The sequence below is a fragment of the Loxodonta africana genome, chromosome 14, assembly GCF_030014295.1.
Source record: "Loxodonta africana isolate mLoxAfr1 chromosome 14, mLoxAfr1.hap2, whole genome shotgun sequence".
Classification (NCBI taxonomy): domain Eukaryota; kingdom Metazoa; phylum Chordata; class Mammalia; order Proboscidea; family Elephantidae; genus Loxodonta; species Loxodonta africana.
In genome coordinates this window covers 92,448,770-92,464,841 of record NC_087355.1, presented here as the reverse complement: position 1 = coordinate 92,464,841, position 16,072 = coordinate 92,448,770, and positions in this window count along the sequence as shown.

Here is a 16,072-nt window from a genome sequence, read left to right as displayed (position 1 = left end):
TGAACTTGGGACTTGCCATCCTCCATAGGAAACCCTGGTGGCGAAGTGGTTAAGAGCTGCAGCTGCTAACTAAAACATCTGCAGTTCAAATCCACCAGGCGCTCCTTGGAAACTCTATGGGGCAGTTCTACTCTGTCCTGTAGGGTCACTATGAGTCAGAATTGACTCGATGGCAGTGGGGTTTTTGTTTCTTTTTTTTTCATCCTCCACAACTGCACGAGCCATTTCCTTTACACAATTCGTGAGTTCTGTGAGAAGTTGCAGGGAGTTAGGGAACCCGAAGACGGGAGGGAATAGCTGATGTTAGAGATGATGGAACGGTACAGCAGCTTGGAAAAGCTGGACATTTGGGACATCTTTAACCTCCATCTCATAGGAACCAGCTTTGTGCTGATCCTTATAAAAGAAATTGTTTAGTTGGTGTCAGAATAGTGGATTTTACTGCAACAGCCCAGACTCACTGGAATATGTGGTTTGGGAAAAAGGGAGATAAACAGGAGCATGAGAAACCTTTAGTTTTTGGATGGGATAAAAAACACCCATGGATTGAAGCAGCTGTCTGTTGCAATCAGTTACCCGAGGCAAAAGCTATTCCTGAGATTTCGGAAGGGTGGATCTAACTCCTGAGGAATTGGCTAATTGGATGCTTATGGAAATACAGAGTGATAAGAAAAGGACCAAACATAAAATTCCTTGGTTTCTGTTATCAGCAATAGCTGCAATGGCAGGGAAAAAGAATGTAGAGGCTGATGTTAGTACTGAACCAAGCCCAGATCCCTCGAGTCAGAGCTATGACTACTAGTCTCAGGGTTGACCCAGAAAGGAAGAACCATATTGGAACAACAGGCAGTTATCTAAAAGGGCGGGGGGCGGGGGGGGGAATAAAGGCATGAAGGGCCGGCTCACGTCTCTTCATGAGTGTGTGCTCACACTCAACATGAGGAGACAAAGGGAAAATCACCAGTGGAAAGATTCCTATGCTTCTCTGGGGGATCTGGGGACGAGGAGGCGGAGGAAGATGCTCATACTACCATATGGTTCTTCTCCACATCACCCAAAATTACTTTTTTTCCTGCCAGATGCTGCGGTTCCAAGACCAGGGTTGCAGCTGCGGGTGCCAGAAGCAGGAATGATCCTTAAACAAGAGACTGTAACTATACCCCTGAACTGTATGCCAGAATTCCCAAGGGCCTAATGGGACGGATTGTACGTTCCCCCCATCTGGCAAAATTGGGGTTGACAGTGAATACTGCCATATTGCCTAGTGGATGAGAAAGCCCACTACTGTAGTACCTGTGTAACTCTGCTCAACATGAGTGGGAGTGGACTGAGGGGGAAGCACTTGCTAGAGTGGCCTTGCTATCAGCAGTCTGGGCTAACACAGCAGCTGAACCTGATGTTCCTCCCCAAAGTGGAAACGTTGGAGTAAAAATAAATGACGAATAGAAGGAAAGAGAAATAATAGTTGAAGGTAAAGGAATGAATACATGGGTTATGCAGCGGGGGAAACCTAACATTATGTTGATACCTCGAGAGAGACTCAGAGCAAGGGAATAATCTCAGTTGAATTTTGTCAGAGGCCAGAAAGGGTGAAGACAAGAGGACTTTTGGAGAACCTGGCCAGATCAGCTGAATGGCTGATACCTGAGTAAACTCAGCCTTTGGACTCTTTGCCCTATCGAAGGACTAATTGTTAATGGCCGTTGTGGACTGGTAAGATGATTGGGAGGGGGAAGGTATCCTCCAAATTTGAAAGAACCATGACTAGAAAAGCCACATGGTAGCCTTCGGTGTGATGAATTACTTAGTATGGCCTTTCTAGCCATGGTCTTGTAACTCCCACCTAAGTGATCGGGCAGCACTGTGTGGTAGGGTAATTGTGGCCCACCAAAGGGACTGGTCAGTTTTGCTATCACGCTGAGTTTGAAATGAGCCACCCCAGAGATGGGAAAGAGAAGATCCCACCACCACCAAGAAAGAACAGCCAGGGGCCAGCATGTCTTTTAGACCCAGGATCCCTGCACTGAGAACCTTCTGGAACCAAGAGACCAAGAGAGAGTGAGCAAGATGAGATGTACCCTGAAGACAGCTAGACCCAGCAGTAGAGATCTGGCAGCAGAAGACAGTGTGGTGGGCTTCTCGGCCCATGGAGCTAGAAAGCTGAGTGTGTTTGGGCAGAGGCCCAGGGCCACCGAGAGGTGTGCCTGCAAGCACAGCTGAAAAGAGGTTGTCCACATGGAAGAACTGTATCCTGAGTGTTCCAGAGCTTGGATTGTAACCTGTTACTTCCCTAATAACCCCCATAATAACCTCCATAATCATCTGTGAGTTCTCTGTGGCCCTTGCAATGAATTATCCAACCCAATAGAGAGTGCCATGGGAGGGATGGCTGGTGTCAGAATTGGTAAAAGATGTAGAGAGGAGGCAGGCCTGATCTCTGCCTCATAGGAACCAGCCTTGGGCCATTGATCTTCATTCTCCTTCTCCCTTGTGAAGTTAAAAGAGGTCAGACACCACCCTCGCACTGTTTTTACAGTTGGCATCAGAAGCAAGAGTATTTGAAATGGCCCCAGACTCTTGAAAGCATGGAACCTTGTAAGAAAAAGAACAAAGGGGCTTGGGAAGTGAAACTTTTGATTCTTGGATGGTTGCTTTGGTAGTTTCTTGTAACGGCTGAAGGGGAGGTTATGCTGCACCTGATGGGAGAAAAGCCCCAACTGGAGTGGCCTGGGGCAAAAGCCAGGCCAGATAAGCAGGATGATTGATAAGGGGCCAGGGTTTTCTGGTTTCACCCAGCCAGAGGCTCAAGGCCATATGCATATGAATGGGAAGACAGTGTCACAGAGTAAGCGTCCTTACTCTGATTAGAGTAAAACTGAGAGATTTATTAAAAGAAAAAAGACAGTGTGAGCTGAGAATAAACTCAATTCTACACCGTGAAATCCAGAAATTCAAAATGGCAACTCAGCGGTGGCATTTTATAGGAGAACAATGAATATGAAACACATTACTTGATTGGTATTTACAAACTTAGATCATTGAAAGCCATTACCTGATTGGTAATCACAGGCTTAAGTCATCAAAAGGCATTACATGATTGGTAGTCAATCGTTTTAAGGCAGGGCTTCCGGTGCCCAGTTCTGTAAGGTGATTGGCTTAAAAGGGTATACATCTCTTTCTTAGATTGGTTACAGTGCAGTAATTACATGGCTATGTGACAGGGAGGGGTCACAGTATAGTTACATCATCATTTCTTTCTTAGAAACAATACAGAAGGTGGCTGCCTCTAGGGTGAAAACAGAATCACACCCAATCCTCAAACTGGCCATTTGAGATCGTATCAGGTGCCTAAAAGTTTTCTTCAATTCCCTTACACAGTAGCTAAGGTGTGGAGAAGAGGAGATGAAACTGGAATGTTTTAGAAATGATTATATGTTTAGGATCACCTGTTCAATTGAATGTACTACGGATATTGAATGTTTCTTCTACCTAGTGTTATAAAGCAGATCTAAATGTATGCTAGAAATGAATATTGGTGTCATGGATTGAATTATGTACCCCCCAAAAAATGTGTGTATCAACTTGTTTAGGCCTTGAATTGCCAGTATTGTGTAGTTGTCCTCCATTTTGTGATTGTAATTTTATGTTAAGAGGATTAGGGTGGGATTGTAACACCGCCCTTACTCAGGTCACCTCCCTGATCCAAGGTAACGGGAGTTTCCCTTGGGTGTGGTCTCTAATACCTTTTATCTCTCAAGCGATAAGGGAAGCAAGCGGAGAGTGGGGGACCTCATACCACCAAGAAAGCAGCACCAGGAGCAGAGCTGGACCTGGGGTCCCTGCGCCTGAGAAGCTCCTTGACCAGGGGAAGATTAAGGACAAGGATCTTCCTTCAGAGCTGACAAAGGGAGAAAGCCTTCCCCTGGAGCAGACACCCCCAACTTGGACCTGTAACCTACTAGATTGAGAAAACAAATTTCTCTTTGTTAAAGCCATCCGCTTGTGGTATTTCTGTTACAGCAGCACTAGGTAACCAAGACAATTGGGTATTATAGATTACAGAGAGTGTGTAACTCCGCCTTCAAACAATACTTTATTGTATATACTAAAAGGGGAACAAGGAGTTGCCTAGGAGAAACAGGGTTTTTGTTTCAAGCCAGCATATATAGAGTGGAGGTTTAGGTGAAAAACCTGAGCCCCACGCAGGAATTTTGCATTTGGAAAAACAGGCAGAACCACCCAGAACTACTGAAAGAACAGGTGATTTGCATTTGAAGGAAGGACCTACAAAAAAAGAAGCGACTGTTTTGCTTTTTTAATTTCAACCAAACAGTTTGCTGTTGGATGCATCAAGGCAGGAAATGTCTGTGCTGATCAGAAAGAACCCCCTTCCAGGACTGGAAGTTAAAGGGATCCAGCTAGTAGACAGCTTGGTCTGCTTGCTTGTGGTGACCACCTGGGTCCACTCAACGAGTGGAAGTGGGGCAAGTGCAGCTGTCTTAGTCATCTAGTGTTTCTATAACAGAAATACCACAGGTAGATGCCTTTAACAAAGAAAAATTTATTCTCTCACAGTCCAGTAGGCTAGAAGTCTGAATTCCGGACAGCAGCTCCAGGCGAAGGCTTTCTCTCTGTGTCAGCTCTGGAGGAAGGTCTTTGTCATCAGTCTTTCCTTGGTCTGGGAACATCTCAGAGCAGGAACATCAGGTCCAAAGGACGCGCTCTGCTCCCAGTGCTGCTTTCTTGGTTATGAGGTTCCCATGTCTCTCTACTTGCTTCTCTCTTTTATATCTTAAAAGAGATTGGCTTAAGACACTACCTAATCTTATAAAACAAAAAAAAAAAAAATTTTTTTTTTATAGACCTCATCAATTTAACTGCTGCTGATCCATTTTGTTTCATCATAGTGATAGGATATATAACACACAGGGAAATCACATAAAATGTTGGACAATCCCACAATACTGGGACTCATGGCCCAGCTAAATGGATATACACACTTTTTTGGCAGGACATAATTTAACCCATGACAGCAGCAATGAAGAGACAAGCTGTCTGGACATGTCCCATTGGCATGGGATGCTGGACACAGATGGGAGATGACCTCAGAGAAAAAACTGAAAAGCAGGGAGGTGTTGTGCAGGTTTGGGGTATGAAGTTGAAGGAGCTTCAGTCTTATAGCTTCTGTTCTTTCTGTGACATAGATGAGGCTCCATATTGGAGGGTGGGAACCTGAGGAAAGTAGAAAATTTGGAATGGTTGTTGCAGGGATCAGAACTGCATCATCTTGTCACGTCTGCCCCTCCTGGGAACAATGTGCTCACTATTTGGCTTTCCTTTCCCTCCATGATACTAAGACTGTGGCCAATAAGAGACATGGATTGCATATGAATTTTATTTTTTCTGCCTTGACAGTTTTTATTCTTCCTCCACTAGAAACTGACATTTATATTGTGTATCTTTTGTCTCAGATTGTGGGATCAGACCTGTGATCAGACTCAGCTGCTAAGACCTGAGAACAAATTGTTGAAATGCAAAGAGGAAATTACTGAAGACTTGGAATCACAGGAGTTAACATTTAAACAATTCATTGGGAGTGAGTTTGGAGAAGCATGCAGTTCAGAGAGACATCAGGGAAATTTTTGAAGATGAGAAGCTAAGAAAATCTGTTTTCCAGGGAGGAATTTAAGAGAAGAAACAGTCATTCATAAAATAGGCCTCTCTGGAGAAAAAAGCCTAGTGTGTGATAAATCTGGGCACAGCTCAAGCTCTGCTTCCAGTCAGAGAGTTCCAATAGAAGAAGGATCTCATCAGTGAGGTGACTGAGGCCAAACTTTCAAACAACAATCAGATTTGACTCCAGATAATAAAACCCATATATCAGAGAAATGGCTATCAGGAGCTAAATGAGGAGAATCACTCTTTGATAATGCAGAACTTCCTAGTGTCCAGAAAGCAAGTGCTGTATGGAAAACTTTTGAATGTCTTGAATGTGGAAAGACTTCCAGCAGAAGTGCCACACTTACGGAACATCACAGCATTCACACAGGAGAGAAGTCCTATGAATGCAGTACCTGTGGGAAGACCTTCAGCCACAGCTCCACCTTCATTCAACATCAGAGAATTCGCACTGGTGAGGAGCCTTACGAGTGTCATGAATGTGGGAAGGCCTTTACCCAAAGTTCTCATCTCATCTAAACTCACACCACAGAGAAACCATACTATGAATGCGCTGAATGTGGTCGGACCTTCAGCCAGACTGCAGACCTTAGAGATCACCAGAGAACTCGCGCTGGAGAGAAACCGCGAGTGTTCGAAATGTAGAAAAGTCTTCAGTCACAGCTCAACACTAATTTAGCATGAAAGAATTCACACTGGAGAAAAGCCATATCAATGTAGAGAATAAGAGAAAGCCTTCAGTGAGAGCTCATCCCTTACTGAGCGCCAGAGAATTCATACCAGAGAGAAACCCTATGTACGCAACAGATGTGGAAAAGCCTTTAACCAACGATCAGGCCTCCTTCAGCATCAGAGAATGGATGGTCAGAAGTAGCCCCGTGACTGTGGGAGAAAACCTAGATTTGCTGCTCCTAAAATCAGTGAATCTGCAGGTAAAACTCACACCCAGAAGTAAATAACCTCCTTACAGGACGTCCAGTCCATCTACTAAGAACCTCCGTAAGTGCCAATTTAATGACAGATTGATAACTATGATAAATGCCCAAACAACGCTTACAGTATAACATGGTAGTCTCTGAGACATTGAATGTGGGCTCTGAGGTCAGAGTGCCTGAAATCCAATCTCACTGAATGACTCTGGACAAGTAAATTAGTTAACCTCCATTTCCTCATTCGTATAGTGGGGACAAGGAGCTCTGATGGCACAATGGTTAAGCACTCAGCTGCTAACCCATAGGTGGGTGGTTGGTACCCATCAGCCTCTCCAGGGGAGAAAGATGTGACAGTCTGCTTCTTTAAAGGTTGTTGTGTGCTGTCAAGTCATTTCCAACTCATAGTGACCCTGTATATGACAAAGTAGAACTGCCCCATAGGGTTTCCTGGCTGTAAATCTTTATGGAAGCAGATCGCTAGGTCTTTTCTCCTGAGGAGCAGCTAGTGGGTTCAAACCACCAACCTTTTGATTGGCAGCCAAATGCTTAACCATTGCAACACCAAGGATCCTTCCCTAAAATTTACAGCCTTGGAAACCCTATGGGGCAGTTCTACTCTGTTCTGTAGGGTCGCTATGAGTCCAAATCAATTCAATGACAATGGATTTGGTTTTGAACAGTGGGGACAGAATAGTATATACCTCAAAATGCTGCTGGAGGATTGAATGAAATCCTTGTGGAGCAAATTTGCCTCCTACCTGGCAAGCTCTAAGACCTCGGAGAAGGTACTGCTGTTACCAACAGGTGCGAGCCTTGGAGGCGGAGTGGGGGCTGCAGGGAAGGCTCTGTGCCAGTAAATGCTTGGAACCATTGCCTTAGGAGCCAGCACCCCCCTGATTCCTGCACCAACTCTTTATGCTGAATTCAAATCAACAAACCTTTATTGAGACTATTGTGTACTGGGCAACAAACTGCCAGGGCCACCTGTGCACTCTGCCCTCTTCAGCCAACCCCTCACTGGCCTTCGCTCTGACCTGTTGAGTGTAAACCACTACAGCAGTTATCCCAGCAGCCTGGGCAGCTTCCTTCCTACCCACACCTCAGAGGCCACAGAGACACAAAGTCCTCTGGCTTCCCAGAGTGGCTCCCGCCCTCCCTTCCGGATTTAGTGACCCTCAGAAGATATGAGTCAGAGCCAACTGTGCACCTAACAACAACAGAAGATCAGTTTCCGGTGCACATGCCACATTTTCTGAGGCTTCCAGGGCTCCGAGTCAGGTCCTGGTGGGGTTGTTTTCGGGCACGTGCTCTGCTGCACCTGTACTCATACCGCAGCAGTGTTTCAGCAGGACGGGCTGTCAGCTTTTAGGGTTCAGATTGCTGAAGCTACAGGGTCCTCAGAAAAGGCTTTATCCAACAACATTTCAGCCAGGGATGCATGTGTGCCTATTTTCCTCAGTTGTGGTCACTTGGGGTTCTCAACCTTTACGTTTTCCAGGCTGGTGGGCATTTAATTTGTAGTTCCTGTATTTCTGTTAGGGAGCCCTGGTGGCACAGTGGCTAAACACTCAGCTGCTAACCAAAATGTTGACAGTTGAAACCCACCAGCCTCTCTAAGGGAGAAAGGTGGGGTCTGCTTCCATAAAGATTTACAACCCTTCTTGGGTCTTAAATGCTAGTAAGAGCCCATCTAAGATGCATCAATTGGTCTCAACCCACCTGGAGCAAAGGAGAATGAAGAACACCAAAGACACAAGGTACTTAACGAGCCCAAGACACAGAAAGGACCACATAAGCCAGAGACCACGTCGGCCTGAAACCAGAAGAGCTAGATGGTGCCCGGCTACAACCTACGACTGCCCTGACAGTAAACACAACAGAGAACTCCTGAGGGAGCAGGAGAGCAGTGGGATGCAGATTCCAAAAAAAAAAAAAAAAAAAAAATTTTTTTTTTTTTTTTTTTTTAGTAAAAAGACCAGACTTGATGGTCTGACTGAGTCTAGAAGGACCCCGGAGGTCATGGTCCCCAGACCTTCTGTTAGCCCAAGACAGGAGCCATTCCCAAAGCCAACTCTTCAGACAGGGATTGGATTGGACTATATTTTTATTTTATTTTATTTTGTGGGATAGAAAATGATACTTGTGAAGAATGAGCTTCTTGGACCAAGTAGACACATGGGACTATGCTGGCATCTCCTGTCTGGAGGGGAGATGAGAAAGCAGAGGGGGTCATAATCTGGCCGAATGGACACAAAAATAGAGAGTGGAGGGAAGGAGTATGCTGTCTCATTAGGGGGAGAAAAATTAGGAGTATATAAAAATAGCAAGGTGTATATAAATTTTTGTATGAGAGACTGACTTGATTTGTAAGCTTTCACTTAAAGCACAATACAAATTAAAAAAAAAAAAGACCTACAGCCTTGGAAACCCTATGGGGCAGTTCTACTCTGTCCTACAAGGTTGCTATGAGTCGGAAACCACTCGCTGGCAGTGGGTTTGTTTGTATTTCTATTAAGGTTGAACATCTTTTCCTATGTTTGTGGCTCATAGTATTTATTTTTCTGTACTTATGATGCTACTAGATTGAAAGTTGTGAGACTTGTTTATGTTGTTGTTGTTAGATACCTTTGAGTCAGTTCAACTCATAGAGACCACATGCACAGAAGAATGAAACATTGCCTGATCCTGCACCATCCTCACAGTTCACGCTATGTTTGAGCTCATTGTTGTGTCAATCCACCTAATAGAGGGTCTTCCTCTTTTTCACTGGCCCTCTACTTTACCAAGCGTTATGTCCTTCTCCAGAGACTGGTTCCTCCTGATAACACGTCTAAAGAACACGAGACAAAGTCTCACCATCCTTGCTACTGAGGTGCATTCTGGCTGTACTTCTTCCAAGACAGATTTGTTCATTATTCTGACAGTCCATGATATATTAAATATTCTTCACCAACAGCATAATTCAAAGGCATCAATTCTTCCTTGGTCTTCCTTATTCATTGTCCAGCTTTTGCATGCATATGAGCTGATTGAAAATCAAAACCCAAAAACCATGGCTTGAGTCAGAAGCACCTTCATCCTCAAAGTAACATCTTTGCTTTTCAACACTTTAAAGAGCTCCTTTACAGCAGATTTGCCCAATACAATGAGTTGTTTGATTTCTTGACTGCTGTTTCTACGGGTGTTGATTGTGGATCCAAGGCAAATGAAATCCTTGACAACTTCAGTCTTTTCTCCGTTTTTCATGATGTTGCTAAGTGGTCCAGTTGTGAGGATTTTTGTTTTCTATATGTTGAGGTATAATCCATACTGAAGGCTGTAGTCTTTCATCTTCATCAGGAAGTTCTTCCAGTCCTCTTCACCTTTGTCAAGCAAGGTTATGTCATTTGCATAACAGGTTGTTAATGAGTCTTCCTCCAACCCTGATGACCATTCTTCTTCATATAGCCCGGCTTCTTGGATTATTTGCTCAGCAGACAGATTGAGTAAGTATGGTGAAAGGATACAACCCTGATGCACATCTTTCCTGATTTTAAACCACTCAGTATCCCCTTGTTCTGTTCAAATGTCTGCCTCTTGGTCTATGTACAGGTTCCTTATGAGCACAATTAAGTGTTCTGGCATTCCCATTCTTTGCAACGTTACCCACAATTTTTTGTGATCCACACAGTCCAACGCCTTTGCTTAGTCAACAAAACACAGGTAAACATCTTTCTGGTAATCTCTGCTTTCAGCCAGGATCCATCTAACAACAGCCATGATATCCATGGTTCCATGTCCTCTTCTGAATCCAGCTTGAATTTCTGGCGGTTCCCTGTCCATATACTGCTGCAACCATTGTTTAATTATCTTCAGCATAATTTTACTTGCATGTGATATTAATGATATTATTCAATAATTTCCTTGTTCCATTGGATCACCTTTCTTTGTAATGGACAGAAATATGGATCTCTTCCAGTTGATTGGCCAGGTAGCCGTCTTCCAATTTTCTTGGCATAGAAGAATGAGAGCTTCCAGCATTGCATCCATTTGTTGAAAAATCTCAACTGGTATTCCATCAATTCCTGGAGCCTTTGTTTTCACCAATGCCTCAGAGCAGCTTGGACTTCTCCTTCAGTGCCACCATGTTCTTGATCATATGCCACCTGCAAGAATGGTTGAACATTGACCAATTCTTTTTGTTACAGTGACTGTGTATTCCTTGCATCTTCTTTTGATGCTTCCTGCATTGTTTAATTTTTTGCCCATCCAAAAACCAAACCCACTGCCATCTAGTCGATTTTGACTCATAGCGACCCTATAGGACAGAGTAGAACTGCCCCCGTAGAGTTTCCAAGCAGCGCCTGGTGGATTTGAACTGCAGACCTCTAGGTTAGCAGCTGTAGCACTTAACCACTATGCATCCAGGGTTTCCTTTTTGCCCATAGAATCCTTTACTATTGCAACTCGAGGCTTGAACTTTTTTCTTCAGTTCTTTCATCTTGACAAATGATTGTGTGCATGTTCTTCCCTTTTGGTTTTCTATCTCCAGGTCTTTACGCATGTCATTATACTACTGTCTTCTCCAGCTGCCCTTTTAAATTTTCTGATCATCTTTTTTATGTGATCATTTATTCCTTTTGCTTTAGCTACTGTACATTCAAGAGCAAGTTTCAGAGTCTCTTCTGACATCCATTTTGGTCATCCCTTTCCTGTCTTTTTAATGACTTCTTGCTTTATTCAGGTATGATGTGCTTGATGTCATTCCTCAACTCATCTGGACTTCAGTCAATTAGTGTTTAATGTGACATGTCTATTCTTGAGGTGGTCTTTCAATTCAGGTGGGATATACTCAAGGTTGTACTTTGGCTATTGTGAACTTGATTTAATTTTTTTCAGTTCAAATTTGAACTTGCATATAAGCAATTGATGGTCTGTTCTTCAGTCGGCCCTGGCCTTGTTCTGACTGATGATATTGAGCTTCTCCATCATCCCTTTCCACAGATGTAGTTGATTTGATTCCTATGTAGTCCATTCAGCGAGGTCCACGTGTATAGCTGCTGTTTATGTTGTTGAAAAAAGGTATTTGCAATGAAGTTATTGGTCTTGCAAAATTCTGTCATGGAATCTCAGGTATCATTTCTATCACCAAGGCTGTATTTTCCAGCTACTGATCTTTCTTGTTTCCAATTTTTGCATTCCAATCACCAGTAATTATCAATGCACCTTGATTGCATGTTTGATCAATTTGAGACTGCAGAAGTTGGTAAAAATCTTCAATTTCCTCATGTTTGGCCTTTATGGTTGGTGCATAAATTTGAATAATAGTCGTATTAACTGGTCTTCCTTGTAGGTGTGTGGATATTATCCTATCACTGACAGCATTGTACTTCAGGGTAGATCTTGAAATGTTCTTTTTGACAATGAATGCAACGCCATTTGTCTTCAATTTCTCATTCAAGGCATAGTAGACCATATGATTGTTTGATTCAAAATGGCCAATACCATTCCATTTCAGCTCACTAATGCCTAGGATATCGATGTTTATGTTTCATTTTTGATGACTTCCAATTTTCCTAGACTTGTACCTCAAACATTCCACATTCTGATTATTAATGGATGTTTGGAGCTGTTTCTTCTCATTTTGAGTTGTACCACATCAGCAAATGAAGGTCCCAACAGCTTGACTCCATCCACATCATTAAGGTCAACTCTACTTTGAGAAGGCAGTTCTTCCCCAGTAGCTTTTAAATGCCTTCCCTGAGTGGCTTATCTTCTGGCACTACACCAGACAATGTTCCTCTGCTGTTCATCAGGTTTTCACTGGGAGGTGGGGCCAAGATGGCAGAGTAGTCAGATGCTTCCAGTGATCCTTCTTACAACAAAGATCCGAAAAAAACAAGTGAACCGATTATATATATGACAAGCTAGGAACCCTGAACATCAAAGGCAAAGTTAGGAAATCAGACTGAGTGGCAGGGGGAGGGAGAGATGGTTCAGAAGCTGTGAGGAGTCACCGGACCTGACTCAATGGGAACCAGCACCCCTCAGTCATGATCCCCTGCTGAAACCACAGCAGGGCTGGCAGTAGCATTCGGGACGTGGTTTCCCCAGGGAGAGACAGCGAGCCACACAGAGTCTACTAACGCCTCCAGAATCAGCGAAGAACAGTGCTCTTGGCAAAAGAAAAGTACGTGCGTCTAATTTACCACGCCCCTAGCCCCTAAGCTGGCTTCAGTGGCCATCTATTTCCCTGGGCCTGAGATAGGTCCTGATGGGTGTGCTGAGCCATCCTCCCGGCCTTGGAGAAGGAACAAATTAACAAATGGGGGACAAAATAATCTGCCAGCTCCCCAAACTGGGAACTCAGGGTAGAAGTGGCTCCTGTCCAGGCATAAACAGTACATGGATTGTGAATACCTTTAAAACCTGAATGGACCTGTGTGGGCCCATTTCAGGAGCTTAGGCCCTGAGGACTGGTGGCTCTGCCCATGAGTACAAAACCTATGCATTCAAAATAAGTACATAGTGTGTACAATAACTAAATTTCTGAATTACTTTTTGATAATGCCTGGTGGGGTTTGAATATTTCCGTGTTCTCCATTCTCCTCCTTCTCCATGTTGTAATAGGTGTGTAGAGGCCAGGTGAATTGTCCTTTAATTACAGGACCTGGTGGAGGAGCCAGGCCTTGTCCAGAGGGCCTAGACTGAGCTGGATGAGGGACTGAATGGGACTTTGGGTTATTCTTCTTGGGCAGAGATTGTGTTCTTGGTCCAGAAGGTGGTCATATGGATGAACTGTGGCAGAAACAGTTGGTATGCAAATTATCTGTTCTCCTCTTCTCCTCCACATAGACTGGCAGAACATCCTGAGAGGAGGCACCTGGGTCCTTGATGACAGCCTGGGGGAAGCCACCATTGAAACTTGTAATTTTACATGACAGGAAAAAATTTGAACCTCAAGTGCTGACATTGGCATTATCCACATTTCTAACTTTTACCAGCCCAGGGGTTGTGAAGTGGTAGCTTAGCTCCTTGTTTAATTTGCATCTCTCTAATGGCTGATAAGTAGAGCATCTTTTCCATGCCAGAGTAACAAAGTATTTCCTATTTTTTTCCTACTAACTTCATTTCTTTACTGTTCATATTTAGATCTTTTGTTCCACTGTTGTTGTAGTTAGGTGCCATCGAGTCAGTTCCAACTCATAGCGACCCTATGCACAACAGAACGAAACACTGCCCAGTCCTGTGCCATCCTTACAATCGTTGTTATGCTTGAGCCCATTGTTGCAGCCACTGTGTCAATCTATATTTTTGAGGGTCTTCCTCTTTTCCACCGACCCTGTACTCTGCCAAGCATGTGTCCTTCTCCAGAGACCAATCCTTCCTGACGACATGTCCAAAGTATGTAAGACACAGTCTCGCCATCCTTGCTTCTAAGGAGCATTCTTGTTGTACTTCTTCTAAGACTGATTTATTCGTTCTTCTGGCAGTCCATGGTATGTTCAATATTCTTCTCCAACACCACAATTCAAAGGCATCAATTCTTTGGTCTTCCTTATTCATTGTCCAGCTTTCACATGCATATGATGTGATTGAAAATACCATGGCTCGGGTCAGGCACACCTTAGTCTTCAAGGCGACATCTTTGCTCTTCAACTCTTTAAAGAGGTCTTTTGCAGCAGATTTACCCAATGCAATGAATCTTTTGATTTCTTGACTGCTGCTTCCATGGGTGTTGATTGTGGATCCAAGTAAAATAAAATTTTTGACAACTTCAATCTTTTTTCCATTTATCATGATGTTGCTCATTGGTGCAATTGTGAGGATTTTTGTTTTCTTTATGTTGAGGTGCAATCCATACTGAAGGCTGTGGTCGTTGATCTTCATTAGTAAGTTCTTCAAGTCCTCTTCACTTTCAGGAAGCAAGGTTATGTCATCTTCATAACGCAGGGTTGTTAATGAGTCTTCCCCCAATCCTGATGAGACTATCTTTTTACGTGTTGGTAAGTAGAGATCTAGTTTTATTTTTCCCCTTTGAGTAGCTCATTTTCTCAATATCTTCTACAAAATAACCAATTCTTTTGCCATTTATTTGTTGTGCCATTATTATCATCTATTAAGTCCCCATGTGCACAAAAGTCTGGCACGAGCTCTTTACTACTTTCGCTATTTGTCAGTTCTTGTGCCAATACTAATAACTCACCTCCCATTTTTCTTTTTAAAATTGACTTAGGTATTTATTCATTTACTTTTATTTTTCTATATACATTTTATTGCTTTTTATCTTAAAATTCCAAGTAGAATTTTGATTGGGTTGCAGTGAATTTATACATTAAGTTGGGGAATCTTTATAGTATCAAGTTGACCCATCCAAGAGCAAGAAATCTCTCTCCATTTATACAGGCCATCTTCTGTGTCCTTTATTAGAGTTTCAACATTTTCTCCACAGAGGTCTTGCATATTCTTTGTTAACTCCCCAGCAGTTTATGGTTTTTGTTGCTATTGCAGAGAACATTTTATTTTTTGTTATATTATCTGGTCGGTTATTGCTAGTGCAGAGCAATGCTATTGGTTCTTTTTCTAACTTCTTAAAATACTTCTGTCTTCTTTAATAACAAAAATAGTATTAAGGCTGTATCACAGTTTACACCAGGTCTCATAGGTTTGAGAATGAGTGTTTTATTTTTTATTCCTTTATAGTTTATTTTCTGGCTAATGTCTTTTTTTATTATTGATGTTGTTAGGCACTGTTGTGTCAGTTTCAACTCATAGTGACTCTACGTACAACAGAACAAAACACTGCCCGGTCTTCACCATCCTCACAATAACTGTTATGCTTGAGTGCACTGTTGTTGCCACTGTATCAATCCATCTCATCCAGGGTCTTTCTCTCTTTTTTTGCTGACCCTCCACTTTAGCAAGAATGATGTCCTTCTCCAGGGACCGATCCCTCCTGATAACATGTCCAAAGTATGTGAGACATAGTCTCACCATCCTTGCTTCTCAAGGAGCATTCTAGGTGTATTTCTTCCAAGACAGATTTATTTGTTCTTTTGGCAGTCCATGGTATATTCAATATTCTTTGCCAATTCCACAACTCGAAGGCATCAATTCTTCTTCAGTCTTTCTTATTCATTGTCCAGCCTTACATGTATATGATGCTACTGAAAATACCACGGCTTGGGTCGGGCGCACCCTAGTCTTCAAGGTGTCATCTTTGCTTTTCAACACTTACGAGAAGTCTTTTGCAGCAGATTTGCCCATTGCAATGCATCTTTTGATTTCTTGACTACTACTTCCATGGGTGTTGATTGTGGATCCAAGTAGAATGAAATCCTTGACAACGTCAATCTTTTCCCCATTTATTACGATGTTGCTTATTGGTCCAGTTGTGAGGATTTTTGTTTTCTTTATGTTGAGGTGTAATCCATACTGAAGGCTATGGTCTTTGATCTTCATCACTAAGCGCTTCAACTCCT